We start from the raw sequence: 13,725 nt of genomic DNA, 5'->3' as shown, positions 1-13,725 counted from the left end.
TCATGTGACCAGACTGGCGGATACAATGTTACCTCAGCAGCGTGAGGTGAAAGTGCGGTAGTACTACAAGTCCCAGCAATAACGACGTGCAATATACAGCCATAGAGGTATACGGCACCAGTGTATATACAGCCATAGAGGTATACAGCACCTGTGTATATACAGCCATAGAGGTATACGGCACCTGTGTATATACAGCCATGGAGGTATACGGCACCTGTGTATATACAGCCATGGAGGTATACGGCACCTGTGTATATACAGCCATGGAGGTATACGGCACCTGTGTATATACAGCCATGGAGGTATACGGCACCTGTGTATATACAGCCATAGAGGTATACGGCACCTGTGTATATACAGCCGTAGAGGTATACAGCACCTGTGTATATACAGCCATAGAGGTATACGGCACCTGTGTATATACAGCCATGGAGGTATACGGCACCTGTGTATATACAGCCATGGAGGTATACGGCACCTGTGTATATACAGCCGTAGAGGTATACAGCACCTGTGTATATACAGCCATAGAGGTATACGGCACCTGTGTATATACAGCCGTAGAGGTATACAGCACCTGTGTATATACAGCCATAGAGGTATACGGCACCAGTGTATATACAGCCATAGAGGTATACGGCACCAGTGTATATACAGCCATAGAGGTATACGGCACCTGTGTATATACAGCCATGGAGGTATACGGCACCAGTGTATATACAGCCATAGAGGTATACGGCACCTGTGTATATACAGCCATAGAGGTATACGGCACCTGTGTATATACAGCCATAGAGGTATACGGCACCTGTGTATATACAGCCATAGAGGTATACGGCACCTGTGTATATACAGCCATAGAGGTATACGGCACCAGTGTATATACAGCCATAGAGGTATACGGCACCTGTGTATATACAGCCATAGAGGTATACGGCACCTGTGTATATACAGCCATAGAGGTATACGGCACCTGTGTATATACAGCCATAGAGGTATACGGCACCAGTGTATATACAGCCATAGAGGTATACGGCACCAGTGTATATACAGCCATAGAGGTATACGGCACCAGTGTATATACAGCCATGGAGGTATACGGCACCTGTGTATATACAGCCATAGAGGTATACGGCACCTGTGTATATACAGCCGTAGAGGTATACAGCACCTGTGTATATACAGCCATAGAGGTATACGGCACCTGTGTATATACAGCCATAGAGGTATACAGCACCTGTGTATATACAGCCATAGAGGTATACGGCACCAGTGTATATACAGCCATGGAGGTATACAGCACCAGTGTATATACAGCCATAGAGGTATACAGCACCTGTGTATATACAGCCATGGAGGTATACGGCACCTGTGTATATACAGCCATAGAGGTATACGGCACCTGTGTATATACAGCCGTAGAGGTATACGGCACCTGTGTATATACAGCCATGGAGGTATACGGCACCTGTGTATATACAGCCATAGAGGTATACGGCACCTGTGTATATACAGCCATAGAGGTATACGGCACCTGTGTATATACAGCCATAGAGGTATACGGCACCAGTGTATATACAGCCATAGAGGTATACGGCACCTGTGTATATACAGCCATGGAGGTATACGGCACCTGTGTATATACAGCCATGGAGGTATACGGCACCAGTGTATATACAGCCATAGAGGTATACAGCACCTGTGTATATACAGCCATGGAGGTATACGGCACCTGTGTATATACAGCCATAGAGGTATACGGCACCTGTGTATATACAGCCGTAGAGATATACAGCCGTAGAGGTATACAGCACCTGTGTATATACAGCCATGGAGGTATACGGCACCAGTGTATATACAGCCATAGAGGTATACGGCACCTGTGTATATACAGCCATAGAGGTATACGGCACCAGTGTATATACAGCCATGGAGGTATACGGCACCTGTGTATATACAGCCATAGAGGTATACGGCACCTGTGTATATACAGCCATGGAGGTATACGGCACCTGTGTATATACAGCCATGGAGGTATACGGCACCTGTGTATATACAGCCATAGAGGTATACGGCACCAGTGTATATACAGCCATAGAGGTATACGGCACCCGTGTATATACAGCCATAGAGGTACACGGCACCCGTGTATATACAGCCATAGAGGTATACGGCACCCGTGTATATACAGCCATAGAGGTATACGGCACCTGTGTATATACAGCCATAGAGGTATACGGCACCTGTGTATATACAGCCATAGAGGTATACGGCACCTGTGTATATACAGCCATGGAGGTATACGGCACCTGTGTATATACAGCCATGGAGGTATACGGCACCTGTGTATATACAGCCATGGAGGTATACGGCACCTGTGTATATACAGCCATAGAGGTATACGGCACCTGTGTATATACAGCCATAGAGGTATACGGCACCAGTGTATATACAGCCATTGAGGTATACGGCACCTGTGTATATACAGCCATAGAGGTATACGGCACCTGTGTATATACAGCCATAGAGGTATACGGCACCTGTGTATATACAGCCATAGAGGTATACGGCACCTGTGTATATACAGCCATAGAGGTATACGGCACCTGTGTATATACAGCCATAGAGGTATACGGCACCTGTGTATATACAGCCATAGAGGTATACGGCACCTGTGTATATACAGCCATAGGGTAATTCCACATCAAGTGGACCAGTTTTAAAAATCGTCCCCACTCGACCTCCGATTTTGCTGAAAATTTATAAGGATGTACATGTATGTTTGTAAAGAGGTTCTGTAAATTTTTAGGGCCAGATCTCAAATTGGGCACTTGACCTTTCACTGGAGGTTCCACCAAGCCTGCGGCTTCAGCTAAGAGGATTTTGCAAACTTTGGCACATAGCCATTAGAGTTCTATACTGGCTATGATGCTGAAATTTGGCATACTAGCTCAACTTTTGCTGCTAAACACGATAAAATTATTACTGGCTATGACAAAACAATGTTTCGGACGCAATTTTGTGTCAAAGTAGCTTGAAAAACGCGTCGCATAAAATTTATGCCAAATTTTGCCCATATATAACTCAAGACCAAAAACCAATAGTAACTGGTGCTTTGCCCTGTACACCAAACATCTACATGACTTTGCATTGCTGCAATATCACGGTCAAAGCATATGTATTTGTTGAAATATTCACACCCACATATGATGAAAAACTTAAAAAAAACGAATTTTACCTATTTTTAGGTCAAATTTCTCAAAAGGGTACCCCTAAAACATATTAATTCTGATATCATTAGAAAGAGCACATTTTTCTCTACAAGGATCATTGTTTTTTTTTTTTTTGGAGTCTCTCAGTTTAAGAAATGAAAAATGCCACTGAACATGGTGTTATTTATTAATATGCAATGAATGGTAACTGCACTATTCAAACCCTTGCGTTGGTCCATGGTGGTTATACCACAACCAATTCCCTAAGAATTGGTATTATAATCCTATTAAGAGATGTAATAATGCTGTCTTTCGAGAATTGGCAGCCCCATCGCCTAGGAGCCATGGCCGATAGCCGTGCAAGGCGAGCCTCAGGCGGTCTCTTTATCGCAGGTTCCGAAGCCCGAGGGTGGGTGTCTTTGCCTAGGATCCCAAGCCTAATATTGGGTATCTTTTGTTGGTTCCCAAGCCATAATGTTCAGTCTAAGTGGTCTGGAATTGTTGCTGAATTTGCAACATAATCGGATCAGAGAAGCTGTATTGTCTGCCCATTGCTGTCCAAAAAGGTCCAAATCTTGACATTGGCACCTAAAAGTTGGTCCATTAAGGCTATATCAGACGAATTCGGTGTCTCTGAACGAATGGTCAAACAAGCTCGAAAGCATAAATGTGAACATGGGATCTTAGCCTTACCTAGAATCAAGTGTGGCAAGAAAGTTTCTGAGGAAGTGAAGAAAAAGGTGCAGGCATTTTTTGAGGATGATGAATTTAGTCGAATGTGCCCTGGTAAAAAAGACTATATCAGTGCTGTAACAAAACACTCCAGGATCGCCTTTGCTGGGGTCAAAGGTCACGTGGTTTGTGCATTGAACTCTGAGGCGACAGCAGGTTTCCAAGATGACTGACCTCAGGTCAGATTTATTAACGTGAAAGCAACATAGGAAAAAACAAAACATAAAAATAAATCCTAGCCTGTCCGGCGCTAACTAAACAAATACGTTGCTATCTAACAACTGGGGGGGCTTCTCCCTCCAAGCTAACATTACACAGATCATGAGCTCAGCTCTCACTCACGTTTGTCTCACACAGGCATTCTGTGTGCCCCAGGCTGACACCTGAAACCTCCAGCTGGTCAGCCTTTATTCCTGCACTTATTAACCCCTCGGTATCCTGAAGATACTGAGCGGCCTAATTCACATGGGACAAATACCTGGGCGAGATATACCTGCCCCCGACTACCAGACCGACATGATTCTTACATATCCTCCCCCCCTGCTCAGACCACTCAGGTCGAGCAAGAACACTCTCGAAACAGTGTACCCGGGACAGAGCATCAGTGTTCCCCATTTGCACCCCGGGGCGGTGCTCCACCGTGAAAGAGTAAGCCTGCAGGGCAAGGAACCACCGGGTTACCCGACTATTACGGTCTTTGTGGAGGTGCATCCACTTGAGAGGGGCGTGGTCCGTGACCAGCCTAAACTTCCTGCCTGCCAGGTAATACTTGAGGGAATCGAGAGCCTATTTAATGGCTAGGCACTCTTTTTCAACCACGGCATACCTCTGCTCATGTACATTCAGTTTCCGGCTGAGGTAGAGGACCGGGTGTTCCACTCCGTCCCTCACCTGGGAAAGTACAGCTCCGACCCCAGTATCAGAAGCATCAGTTTGGACCACAAACTCGCTGCTAAAATCAGGAGTCACTAGTACGGGCTGAGAGCACAAAGCTCGTTTCAGACTGTGGAAGGCCTCTTCAGCCGCTGAGGACCATTTTACCATGACGGAATCCTTCCCTTTGGTAAGATCCGACAAGGGGGTGGCCATGGCTGCAAAATTGGGTATGAACCGGCGATAATAGCCGGCGATCCCCAGGAAAGCTTGTACTTGTTTGTTGTTCACTGGTTGCGGCCAGCCCTGAATTGCCTGTATTTTGTCAATCTGTGGTTTAACCACTCCTCTGCCAATCACGTAGCCCAAGTATCGGGCTTCTTCAAGCCCGATGTGACATTTCTTGGGGTTCGCCGTTAAGCCTGCGTCTCGCAGGCCATCAATCACCGCCTGTACCTTCTGGAGGTGAGTTTCCCAGTCCATGCTGTAGATTACGATGTCATCCAGGTAGGCCGAAGCGTACTGTCTGTGGGGCCTTAAGACTCGATCCATCAATCTCTGGAACGTTGCTGGAGCTCCGTGAAGTCCAAACGGCATGTAGACATACTGAAACAGCCCTTCCGGGGTAGCAAATGCCGTCTTCTTCTCTCTGGCCGCCTCGGCCAGAGGGATCTGCCAGTACCCCTTTGTTAGATCCAGGGTCGTAATATATCGGGCTTTGCCAAGCCGGTCGATTAACTCATCGACCCGAGGCATAGGGTACGCATCAAATTTAGAAACCGCATTCAGTTTCCTAAAGTCATTACAGAACCGTATGGAGCCATCCGGCTTAGGTATCAATACGATTGGACTGGACCAGGCGCTGTGTGACTCCTCAATGACTCCTAAGTCCAACATTGCCACCACCTCCCGGGAGACGGCTTAACGGCGTGCTTCCGGAATCCGGTATGGCTTCACATGAACTGTGACACCAGGCTCTGTACCAATCTCATGTTTCACCAGCTTAGTCCGGCCAGGTTTTTCCGAAAAAAAACTGTTGGTTCTGTAACAAAAACTGCTTAACCTCAGATTTTTGTTGTTCCGAGAGAGTCTCGGCAATCTGTACCTCCGGTACGGTAGGTGCGCAAACTGGACGGGGCAGATCCGCCGTTAGGGCAGAGCGGTCTTTCCAGGGTTTTATCAGATTCACATGATAAATCTGTTCTGGTTTTCTCTTACCGGGCTGGTACACTTTATAGTTCACTTCACCAACTCTTTCCATGACCTCAAAGGGGCCCTGCCATTTCGCCAGAAATTTACTATCCACTGTAGGGATTAGGACCAACACCCTATCCCCGGATGCAAATGTACGGACCTTAGCGCCTCTATCATAACTTTGCCTCTGGGCTCCCTGGGCCCGTAACATATGGTCCCTAACCATGGGCATGACAGCGGCAATACGGTCCTGCATTTGTGTTACATGGTCGATCACCGTTTTAAAGGGAGTGACTTGACCTTCCCAGGTTTCTTTTGCGACGTCCAACAGTCCCCGGGGACGTCGGGCGTATAACAGTTCGAAAGGCGAAAACCCCGTGGAAGACTGGGGAACCTCCCTAACGGCAAACAGTAAATAGGGTAGCAAGTAATCCCAGTTCTTCCCATCTTTGTCTATCGCCTTCCGGAGCATCTGTTTTAAGGTTTTGTTGAACCGCTCAACCAGGCCATCTGAGGGTGATAGACAGACGTACGCAACTGGTCTATTTGTAAGAGCCTGCAGAGCTCCTTCATCACCCTTGACATAAAAAGGGAGTCCCCTGGTCGGTGAGTATCTGTTTTGGAATTCCCACCCGACTAAACACTTGTACCAACTCTTTGGCGATCGTTTTGGTAGCAGTGTTACGCAAAGGGATGGCTTCTGGGTAACGAGTGGCATAGTCCATGATGACGAGGATATGTTGATGCCCACGTGCGGACCGGGGAAGGGGCCCAACCAGATCCATCCCAATTCTCTCAAAAGGGACCCCAATGATAGGGAGGGGTACCAAAGGGCTACAGAACCGAGTTTTAGGCGCAGAGATTTGGCACTCTGGACAGGACTCACAATAGTTACGCACATCATTATGTATTCCGGGCCACACAAAACAATGCGATGTCCTTTCTGTGGTTTTCTGTACCCCCAGATGTCCCCCCATTATATGTCCGTGGGCCAGGTCCAGTACCTTCCGCTGATAAGGTTTGGGTACCACTAACTGTTGCACAATATCTTCCCCTTTTTTCTCTACCTGGTAGAGCAAATCATTTTCAAGAACCATGTACGGGTACGCTAGCCTGGTGTCAGGTTCTAAGGGTACCCCATCTATCATTTTTACATTTTTCCTAGCCGGAGTCAGGGTAGGATCTCTCATTTGCTCGCTGTGGAAGTCATCCAACTGGACTCCTAAATCTGGCAGGCCAGGTGCTGGATGACTGTCTGCCTCCGCCTCTCGCTGAGTTTCCTCAGTTTCCTCAGTTTCCCCCGCCATAACTGAGAAGGGGAACTGAAGGTTAGATTCAATAACCTCCCCAGCAACGTCTGCCTGTGGGACCTCCTCTAGGAGTTTGGGACCTCCAGATGGCATGGGAAAAGATTCACAGCTACGGTGAAGGAGCAACTGATTCTCCCACAACTGCCAGAAATGGGGAAAATCCCTGCCCAGGATTACATCCTGTAACAATGCGGGAACGAGTCCCACTTTGTGTTGCACAGACCCATAGGGAGTGGAAATCGATATGACAGCTGTTAGGTACGAGCAGGTGTCACCATGCACACGCGTTACAGAAAATTTGTCAGACGAACCAGATGGAAGTGCCACCAGACTAGCTTTCACCAGAGTCACCACACTTCCAGAGTCTAGTAACGCCACAACACTTTTCCCATCAACAGATAATTCACACAGGTGTTTCGCTATATCATTTTGACCCGCATTCACATTCACTAGCCGTGTAACCAAAGACATGCGTTTCTTAGAGTCTGTAACATCGCACTGCATGGGTTCAGTGGTAACAGGACAGTTCGCAGAAATATGGCCCTTCTCATGGCAGCGGAAACACCTAACAGGCACCCTATTGAGCCCACCGTCCATCACTCTCGGTCTCTGAGTGCGAGCAGCCCCGTGTTCCTCCCCCATAGTTTTTGGCGATTTTCCTTCACCCGTAGTCGCTGGAACAGTCTTACCGGTTCCACGAGGAGAAGGCACAGACCGGGTGCCAGTGGTTTCGTCGGGAAGTCCTTCTGCCACGGAATAACGCTCGACCAACTCCACAAGTTGATCTGCTGTCGTGGGATTTCCTTGGCTTACCCACCTTTTCAGCGCTGGAGGTAGCACTCTCAGATACTTGTCCAGGACAACCCGCTGAATTATTTCTGGGGTTGTCAGTACCTCGGGTTGCAGCCATTTCTTTGTCAAGTAGATCAGGTCGAACATCTAAGACCGCGGCGGTTTATCTGGCTGGTAGGTCCACTGGCGTACCCTCTGCGCACGGACAGCCGTCGTCACACCTAGCCGGGCCAGGATCTCAACTTTCAGCTTCTCAAAGTCCTGAGCGACTTCCGGGTCTAAGTCATGGTAAGCTTTTTGGGCCTCGCCGGAGAGAAACGGAGCAATCAAATCGGCCCATCGTGCCTTCGGCCACTTCTCCCTCAACGCCGTCCGCTCGAACGTTGTCAGGTATGCTTCGACGTCATCTTCTGCAGTCAACTTTTGCCAGTACCGACTCACATGGATCCTTCTGGACTCTGCTTCCGGGTCTACCTCAGGCATGCTCACCAGGCGCTGCGCCACCTGTTGGAGAAGCTGGCGGTCTGCAACCGTCATGTCCAATAACTCCTTCAGCTGTGCGGCCATCAAGCGATTAGCTTCATGCTGTGCGGCAGTGGCCTGCTGCTGTACGGCAGTGGACTGTACTAGGGCTTTCACCACGTCTTCCATACTGTCGCCTGTGCCACGTGATGCCCGCGTTCTCCACCACAATGTAACAAAACACTCCGGGATCGCCTTTGCTGGGGTCAAAGGTCACGTGGTTTGTGCATTGAACTCTGAGGCGACAGCAGGTTTCCAAGATGACTGACCTCAGGTCAGATTTATTAACGTGAAAGCAACATAGGAAAAAACAAAACATAAAAATAAATCCTAGCCTGTCCGGCGCTAACTAAACAAATACGTTGCTATCTAACAACTGGGGGGGCTTCTCCCTCCCAGTTAACATTACACAGATCATGAGCAGAGCTCTCACTCACGTTTGTCTCACACAGGCAGGCATTCTGTGTGCCCCAGGCTGACACCTGAAACCTCCAGCTGGTCAGCCTTTATTCCTGCACTTATTAACCCCTCGGTATCCTGAAGATACTGAGCGGCCTAATTCACATAGGACAAATACCTGGGCGAGATATACCTGCCCCCGACTACCAGACCGACATGATTCTTACAGTGCGAATAGCAGGAGAAAAAAAGCAGATGCAAAAGCGACTATTACTGAGCAATATGAGGGAAATGTTTGTTGCCTATCGGGATCGGAATGGCCCTGAAATTGGATTTTCCAAGTTTTGTGAGCTTCGGCCAAAGTGGTGCGTAACCGTTGGATCTGCTGGAACACATTCCGTTTGTATGTGTACCATTCACCAAAATGTCAAACTAATGCTTGCAGCATGCCCAATCAATGATGACTACAAAGAGCTCATATGCAAAATGGTCTGTGGAATTGAATCCAAGGACTGTATGCTTGGCCGTTGTGATAAATGCCCGGGTCCTGAAGTTTTAAAAGAATTTCTAGTCAATGTGTTTGTCAACAGTGACCCTGAAGGTATTATTGAGTTCAAACAATGGATTCACACTGATCGAGACACGCTTGATACCAAACAACTGACTATAGAAGATTTCATTGAAGAATTGGTTTTGAAAAGTTCTAAACTTTGTAGCCATCACTACATCGCCAAGCATCAAAGTTGCTATCTGAAATCGTTGAAGGAAAATCTGAGACCTGGAGAGCTTGTGATCCTTATGGACTTTGCTGAAAATTACTCATTTATTGTTCAAGATGCCATTCAAGGTTTCCACTGGGAAAATAGTCAAGCTACAGTACACCCATTTGTAATTTACTTCAAGGAGTTAAATGGTGAAGCTGCGCAGAACATCAGCTTGTGCATAATCAGTGATTGCTCACGACATGACACAGTTGCAGTCCACACTTTGTTAACAGTAATTGTGGAGTATCTGAAGACTCTCATCTATAGGATTCGTCATATCCACTACTTCAGCGATGGATCTGCAGCACAGTACAAAAATTTCAAAAATTTTCTCAACTTGTGCCACCACAATGCTGATTTCAATATCAGCGCTGAATGGAATTTTTTTGGTACCAGTCATGGAAAGTTGCCCTGTGATGGGATTGGAGGGACAGCAAAGAGGTTGGCAGCTCGTGCCAGTCTTCAACGCCCAACTGAAAACCAAATACTGACCCCGGTGGATTTATTCAACTTTTGCAAGAAGCAACTGCATGGAATCAAGTTTTTTTTTGTTCCAATAGAAAAAAATGACGAAATACGGGTAGTTCAAGAGGAAAGGTTCAAAGATGGACATACAATTGCTGGAACAAGAGAAAATCACCAGTTTGTGCCAATTGATGACAAAAAGATTCGCATTTCAAGGGTGTCAAATGACCCATCATCTTTCATTGCCCATGTAGATAGATCTGTCAGATCAGAAATGCCTTTTGTGACAATTGCAAACCTCCAGCCAGGGCAATACATTGCCTGCATTTACGATAGGAACTGGTGGATTGGAAATATTTCTGAAATTTCAGTCGACGAGCATGATGCATTAATAAATTTTATGCATCCTCATGGACCAGCTAGCTTCTTTCACTGGCCTTTGAGAAATGATACATGCTGGATTCCCGAGCAGTCAATCATTGCAATAATTCCAGCACCAGCTGCAACAGCAATGGGCCGACAATACAGCTTCTCTGTACCGATTATGTTGCAAATTCAGCAACAATTCCCGACCACTTAGACTGAACATTATGGCTTGGGAACCAACAAAAGATACCCAATATTAGGCTTGGGATCCTAGGCAAAGACACCCACCCTCAGGCTTCGGAACCTGCGATAAAGAGACCGCCCGAGGCTCGCCTTGCACAGATATCGGCCATGGCTCCTTGACGATGGGGCTGCCAATTCTCGAAAGACAGCATTATTACAATTCTTAATAGGATTATAATACCAATTCTTAGGGAACTGGTTGTGGTATAACCACCATGGACCAACGCAAGGGTTTGAATAGTGCCGTTACCATTCATTGCGTATTAATAAATAACACCATGTTCAGTGGCATTTTTCATTTCTTAAACTGAGAGACTCCAAAAAAAAACCCAATGATCCTTGTAGAGAAAAATGTGCTCTTTCTAATGATATCAGAATTAATATGTGTTAGGGGTACCCTTTTTGAGAAATTTGACCTAAAAATAGGTAAAATTCGTTTTTTTAAGTTTTTCATCATATGTGGGTGTGAATATTTCAACAAATACATATGCTTTGACCGTGATATTGCAGCAATGCAAAGTCATGTAAATGTTTGATGTACAGGGCAAAGCACCAGTTACTATTGGTTTTTGGTGTTGAGTTATATATGGGCAAAGTTTGGCATAAATTTTATGCGACGTGTTTTTCAAGCTACTTTGACACAAAATTGCGGCCGAAATATTGTTTTGTCATAGCCGGTAATAATTTTATCGTGTTTAGCAGCAAAAGTTGAGCTAGTATGCCAAATTTCAGCATCATAGCCAGTATAGAACTCTAATGGCTATGTGCCAAAGTTTGCAAAATCCTCTTAGCTGAAGCCGCAGGCTTGGTGGAACCTCCAGTGAAAGGTCAACAGTGCCCAATGTATTTGAGATCTCGCCCTAAAAATTTACAGAACCTCTTTTCAAACATACATGTACATCCCTATAAATTTTCAGCAAAATCGGAGAAGGTCGAGTGGGGACCACTGGTCCACTTGACATGGAATGACCCCATAGAGGTATACGGCACCTGTGTATATACAGCCATAGAGGTTTACGGCACCAGTGTATATACAGCCATAGAGGTATACGGCACCAGTGTATATACAGCCATTGAGGTATACGGCACCTGTGTATATACAGCCATAGAGGTATACGACACCTGTGTATATACAGTCATAGAGGTATACGACACCTGTGTATATACAGTCATAGAGGTATACGACACCTGTGTATATACAGCCATAGAGGTTTACGGCACCAGTGTATATACAGCCATAGAGGTATACGGCACCAGTGTATATACAGCCATTGAGGTATACGGCACCTGTGTATATACAGCCATAGAGGTATACGACACCTGTGTATATACAGCCATAGAGGTATACGGCACCAGTGTATATACACAGCCATAGAGGTATACGACACCAGTGTATATACAGCCATAGAGGTATACGGCACCCGTGTATATACAGCCATAGAGGTTTACGGCACCTGTGTATGTACAGCCATAGAGGTATACGGCACCAGTGTATATACAGCCATAGAGGTATACGGCACCAGTGTATATACAGCCATAGAGGTATACGGCACCTGTGTATGTACAGCCATAGAGGTATACGGCACCAGTGTATATACAGCCATAGAGGTATATGGCACCAGTGTATATACAGCCATAGAGGTATACTGCACCAGTGTATATACAGCTATAGAGGTATACGGCACCAGTGTATATACAGCCATAGAGGTATACAGCACTAGTGTATATACAGCCATAGAGGTATACGACACCAGTGTATATACAGCCATAGAGGTATACGACACCAGTGTATATACAGCCATAGAGGTATACGGCACCTGTGTATATACAGCCATAGAGGTATACGGCACCTGTGTATATACAGCCATAGAGGTATACGGCACCAGTGTATATACAGCCATAGAGGTATACGGCACCAGTGTATATACAGCCATAGAGGTATACGGCACCTGTGTATATACAGCCATAGAGGTATACAGCACCTGTGTATATACAGTTTGATGCAGTGACCCCTGTTACAGCTAGGTGGCGCTGCATGTGCTCCTCAGGATATGCATGGAGGCAAATCTGTAGTTGTAATGGTTGAACTAGCCACACACACCTCCCACCTATGGGAGTGGCTACAAGTATATAATGTGACCATGTGGATCACATGGAAAGAGATGGATGGACCTGGGTGGTCTGTGTGCCAGGTCCTGGAGGGCCTCTGTGTTGGGAGATCCTGGGAGTAGGACTAGATCCCTGGAGAGCACATGGGGGAGGCCTTGGACCTAGGGGCCTGTGTGTTGGATGGTCCCAGATGGGGATGGACGTCCTGAATAGCGCACAGAGAGGACGCGTTTGCAGAGTCCGTGATGGCACTGCGTTTGGGGAAGCTACAGCCCGTCTGAGGATCTGGACTGTCAGGTGGCCTGGTGAGCATGGCATGGCCGGGGACGGTGATCCCAGTTCTGCAGCTTCCCTGAGAGAGAGTACTGACAGGAGTCAGCGTATGGAGCAGGAGCTCCTGGAAGGTAACCCAGCATATGGGGAACCGTGCAGTCACCCATGGTAACTGTACGGAGTAAAGTCCAGCATGATTAGAGACTGCAACCGTATTGTCGTATGTTAGTGCCTGTTGTGCTCCATGGACATTAATGAACTGTATGGCGTGCGGTCACCCACGATAACTGGACTTAGAGGTTCGGCGTGTTTAGTGACCGCGTTTCAAAGCCGTATACTATGATGTGAAGATTGATGTAAAGACTGTTTGCTTGTCGTTCATATTTCTGTGGCTTATGACTCCATAATAAACCACATGGACTGTTAAAGTGAAAACCCGTGCCTGACTACGTTAAGCCGCTGCCAAAC

At 46.7% G+C, this 13,725-nt stretch overlaps 1 long non-coding RNA gene across 1 annotated transcript in view; it reads left to right on the top strand.

The window, feature by feature from the left end:
- The window catches only part of LOC143807368 (uncharacterized), a 163,236-nt gene continuing 149,511 nt past the window's right edge, over nucleotides 1-13,725 (top strand). The window contains exon 1 of the long non-coding RNA XR_013221712.1: nucleotides 1-107. This is a non-coding gene — a long non-coding RNA (uncharacterized LOC143807368). The remainder of the gene's footprint in view (nucleotides 108-13,725) is intronic.

The sequence above is a fragment of the Ranitomeya variabilis genome, chromosome 2 (genome assembly GCF_051348905.1).
Source record: "Ranitomeya variabilis isolate aRanVar5 chromosome 2, aRanVar5.hap1, whole genome shotgun sequence".
NCBI classification, from domain to species: domain Eukaryota; kingdom Metazoa; phylum Chordata; class Amphibia; order Anura; family Dendrobatidae; genus Ranitomeya; species Ranitomeya variabilis.
The sequence above is the reverse complement of the archived record's forward strand: the minus strand, read 5'-3'. Positions and strand labels throughout refer to the sequence as shown.